A 5,000-nucleotide genomic window follows, 5' to 3' on the forward strand; every position below is an offset into this window, starting at 1 on the left:
GGGAACGGAATCCATGGACCGCAATGTGCGTTCGAAACGTCGATGTTCATGTGTCCTGCAGTTCACATGTCGACGCGCAATTTGCTGCGTTCTTCATCGACCCACGAGCCGAGTGATCCACCGTCCTGGGTGATCTTTATCTTTTCAGTTCTCCACCGTCTCTTTCAAGACAGTTGCAGAGGCGGGACTGAGGCGTTTGACGGCCCCTGTTCCATTACTTTGTGTCCAACGGCCTGACGGCCGATGGGCGTCGTACGGCTCCACACCGGAGCGGACAGGCACTCGGGCGAAAGTCATTCAAAACCGGCGCCAGGCGCCAGGTGCCGCAGGCCAGCCGCTCCAGAGCTTCAGCGCTCGTACCACACAACAACACTTGCGCTAGTTTTGAGAGGCACGCGTGGTTCCGCACGCGGCGCACGGCTACTGCCGTACAGGTAGCGTGTTGCGCGACACGACACGCACATCGAAAGACATGCAGTCTAGTCGGTAATGATCCTTCCGCAGGTTCACCTACGGAAACCTAGTTACGACTTTTACTTCCTCTAAATGATCAAGTTTGGTCATCTTTCCGGTAGCATCGGCAACGACAGAGTCGATGCCGCGTACCAGTCCGAAGACCTCACTAAATCATTCAATCGGTAGTAGCGACGGGCGGTGTGTACAAAGGGCAGGGACGTAATCAACGCGAGCTTATGACTCGCGCTTACTGGGAATTCCTCGTTCATGGGGAACAATTGCAAGCCCCAATCCCTAGCACGAAGGAGGTTCAGCGGGTTACCCCGACCTTTCGGCCTAGGAAGACACGCTGATTCCTTCAGTGTAGCGCGCGTGCGGCCCAGAACATCTAAGGGCATCACAGACCTGTTATTGCTCAATCTCGTGCGGCTAGAAGCCGCCTGTCCCTCTAAGAAGAAAAGTAATCGCTGACAGCACGAAGGATGTCACGCGACTAGTTAGCAGGCTAGAGTCTCGTTCGTTATCGGAATTAACCAGACAAATCGCTCCACCAACTAAGAACGGCCATGCACCACCACCCACCGAATCAAGAAAGAGCTATCAATCTGTCAATCCTTCCGGTGTCCGGGCCTGGTGAGGTTTCCCGTGTTGAGTCAAATTAAGCCGCAGGCTCCACTCCTGGTGGTGCCCTTCCGTCAATTCCTTTAAGTTTCAGCTTTGCAACCATACTTCCCCCGGAACCCAAAAGCTTTGGTTTCCCGGAGGCTGCCCGCCGAGTCATCGGAGGAACTGCGGCGGATCGCTGGCTGGCATCGTTTATGGTTAGAACTAGGGCGGTATCTGATCGCCTTCGAACCTCTAACTTTCGTTCTTGATTAATGAAAACATACTTGGCAAATGCTTTCGCTTCTGTTCGTCTTGCGACGATCCAAGAATTTCACCTCTAACGTCGCAATACGAATGCCCCCGCCTGTCCCTATTAATCATTACCTCGGGTTCCGAAAACCAACAAAATAGAACCGAGGTCCTATTCCATTATTCCATGCACACAGTATTCAGGCGGGCTTGCCTGCTTTAAGCACTCTAATTTGTTCAAAGTAAACGTGCCGGCCCACCGAGACACTCAACTAAGAGCACCCTGGTAGGATTTCAACGGGGTCCGCCTCGGGACGCGCAAGCACGCCTTCGGCTCGCCCCACCGGCAGGACGTCCCACGATACATGCCAGTTAAACACCGACGGGCGGTGAACCAACAGCGTGGGACACAAATCCAACTACGAGCTTTTTAACCGCAACAACTTTAATATACGCTATTGGAGCTGGAATTACCGCGGCTGCTGGCACCAGACTTGCCCTCCAATAGATACTCGTTAAAGGATTTAAAGTGTACTCATTCCGATTACGGGGCCTCGGATGAGTCCCGTATCGTTATTTTTCGTCACTACCTCCCCGTGCCGGGAGTGGGTAATTTGCGCGCCTGCTGCCTTCCTTGGATGTGGTAGCCGTTTCTCAGGCTCCCTCTCCGGAATCGAACCCTGATTCCCCGTTACCCGTTACAACCATGGTAGGCGCAGAACCTACCATCGACAGTTGATAAGGCAGACATTTGAAAGATGCGTCGCCGGTACGAGGACCGTGCGATCAGCCCAAAGTTATTCAGAGTCACCAAGGCAAACGGACCAGACGAGCCAATCCGATTGGTTTTGATCTAATAAAAGCGTCCCTTCCATCTCTGGTCGGGACTCTGTTTGCATGTATTAGCTCTAGAATTACCACAGTTATCCAAGTAACGTGGGTACGATCTAAGGAACCATAACTGATTTAATGAGCCATTCGCGGTTTCACCTTAATGCGGCTTGTACTGAGACATGCATGGCTTAATCTTTGAGACAAGCATATGACTACTGGCAGGATCAACCAGGGAGCTGCGTCAACGAGAGCTGAGCAGCCGGCCGCCCGGGAGTGTGTCCCGAGGGCCCGCGCGAACACGCAAGCGTCCGCTCAATTATTCTGCAAACAGGAGGAGGCTGAGCTCCCCTGCACGATACACCTCGAAACCCTCTCAGGTCCCGGCGGCGCGCAGCGCCGTCCTAAGTACTTGGTCGGGTTCGAGAGAGGCGCAATCGCCCGGAGATAGGCGAGTAGACGCTTTCAGTGCGAACACCCGTGCTCCCAACTGAGCTTGCCGCTGCCGACAGAGGCCCGGGAGCGTGCTGTCGTGGCATTGCCGGCGGGAAACAACACGCGCCACCTACGGTGACCGGCAGCTCCAACGCCAGCGCCACAGAAGGGCAAAGCCCCACTTGGGTGCAGAAGCGAACTCTCCCAGCACAGCGCACGCGCCAACACGTCCGCAGAGCTGCGATACAAACCACCTGCGAGAACCGCTGGGGGCGACCGAGCAGCAGACGGCGTCGCGACGCCGAGTGCCGGGCGGCGGCGCATCCTCAACGCACACAGTCCGCAATCGGACCAGCACACTGCAGATGTCCACCGCGCTTCGCACCGGGCTCGGCAGAACCCACTTTGGCCGCCTGGCGCCGCGCGCAGGGTGCGCCGGCGCATAGCTGGGACGCCAGCCGGGCCCGTCGGCCGGCGCTCCTGCCACTGGGCGCCCCCCACCAGCCGGCTGTAGTGCGTGCGCTCACGCAGCGCGCGGCCAGCACGCCGGGCGGCCCCCCCTCACCGGCCGGGGACTGTCCCGCCAAGCCACAGCCTCGTATCGCTTCATACCCACATGGCCAACTCAGGTTCGGGGGCATGGCGGGTACCGCCGAAACAACCGGTTCACAGATGTACCGATCGTCGCTATCACCGATGCACCTGCAGCGCGAACAACCGCTCAACAACTGATTTCCAGTTCATTTGCGGATCTTTGGCAGCAAACGTATACGTCAATCTACATTTGCGAAATCTACGATTCTGGCATGCCTGCATGTTATGTGTCACGACACGCTACATCAGCCCACATACACACTGCGGCATGTACACGAGAGAACACGTGGAAGATGGTCCGCGCACGTGTGCAATGTCCCTTGCGCGGTCGACTGTCAACCGGCCTCTGTAGCATGTCGCAGATGTGGAACGCGGTCCACCGTGCTATCATGTTGTGTGGGGCAATACGATTAAATAGGAAAACCCTCGTCGCTACATCAACAGACGGCTCACGCTGATTCCCGGCAGAGGGAGGAGGGGGGGGGGGGGCCAACATGCAATACTTTCGTCCGTACCTACTTACCACATGTCTGTACGGCGTACAACAGTGCAATCTCGCTGTAATGGGGAGACGAGACAAGTAGCATCGTGCACAACATATGGCCCTTATGATTCGCCATTGTAGGGCGCAGCCGGTGTACGGTCAAGCATGTGCCACATTATGTCACTCAGTACGTAACGACGGATGATCAGTGTGGGTTACGCGTACATCAGCGGACAGTCCACACAGGCCGTACCACAACGTACACTGACTGCATCGACAACCGAATGCAACTGAACAGCTGCAAGGCTCATTTCACAAACAAACGCCTGACCGACCAGCTTGGAAGGGCAGGAGGGGAGGGCGATATTCGTTCTGTAGCGGTACACCCTTCCAGTGGTTAGCGGGACTGTGTAGAAAGTACGCAACACTCGAAAGACCTTTATGTGAGGGTACGCACCATGGCATCAAGAAATACACATGACACCAGAGGATCCAAGCAGTGAACTATGTTCAGAGGGTTGCTGTTAGGCAAAGCTACATTCCTGTGACGTTACATGTGACAGTTAAGGTGCAGTGTAAGTTAGGTTAAGGTGCAGTGTAAGTTAGGTTAAGGTGCAGTGTAAGTTAGGTTAAGGTGCAGTGTAAGTTAGGTTAAGGTGCAGTGTAAGTTAGGTTAAGGTGCAGTGTAAGTTAGGTTAAGGTGCAGTGTAAGTTAGGTTAAGGTGCAGTGTAAGTTAGGTTAAGGTGCAGTGTAACTTAGGTTAAGGTGCAGTGTAACTTAGGTTAAGGTGCAGTGTAACTTAGGTTAAGGTGCAGTGTAACTTAGGTTAAGGTGCAGTGTAACTTAGGTTAAGGTGCAGTGTAACTTAGGTTAAGGTGCAGTGTAACTTAGGTTAAGGTGCAGTGTAACTTAGGTTAAGGTGCAGTGTAACTTAGGTTAAGGTGCAGTGTAACTTAGGTTAAGGTGCAGTGTAAGTTAGGTTAAGGTGCAGTGTAACTTAGGTTAAGGTGCAGTGTAACTTAGGTTAAGGTGCAGTGTAAGTTAGGTTAAGGTGCAGTGTAAGTTAGGTTAAGGTGCAGCGTAACTTAGGTTAAGGTGCAGCGTAACTTAGGTTAAGGTGCAGCGTAACTTAGGTTAAGGTGCAGCGTAACTTAGGTTAAGGTGCAGCGTAACTTAGGTTAAGGTGCAGCGTAACTTAGGTTAAGGTGCAGCGTAACTTAGGTTAAGGTGCAGCGTAACTTAGGTTAAGGTGCAGCGTGGGTTAGGTTAGGGGCCAACGTGGGTTAGGTTAGGGGCCAACGTGGGTTAGGTTAGGGGCCAACGTGGGTTAGGTTAGGGGCCAAC

The 5,000-nt window shown here is 54.0% G+C and overlaps 2 non-coding genes across 2 annotated transcripts in view; both read right to left on the reverse strand.

Annotated features, from left to right (window-relative positions):
* The window catches only part of LOC126327825 (5.8S ribosomal RNA), a 155-nt gene extending 23 nt beyond the window's left edge, over positions 1-132 (reverse strand). Inside the window, exon 1 of the ribosomal RNA XR_007561505.1 lies at positions 1-132. This exon is cut by the window's left edge and continues 23 nt beyond it. This is a non-coding gene — a ribosomal RNA (5.8S ribosomal RNA).
* Positions 133-487: 355 nt separating this feature from the next.
* On the reverse strand, positions 488-2,380 carry LOC126327833 (small subunit ribosomal RNA). The gene has a single exon (XR_007561513.1). It is a non-coding gene; the product is annotated as a small subunit ribosomal RNA (ribosomal RNA).
* Positions 2,381-5,000: the final 2,620 nt, after the last annotated feature.

This window comes from Schistocerca gregaria, unplaced genomic scaffold (assembly GCF_023897955.1).
Source record: "Schistocerca gregaria isolate iqSchGreg1 unplaced genomic scaffold, iqSchGreg1.2 ptg001061l, whole genome shotgun sequence".
NCBI classification, from domain to species: Eukaryota; Metazoa; Arthropoda; class Insecta; order Orthoptera; family Acrididae; genus Schistocerca; species Schistocerca gregaria.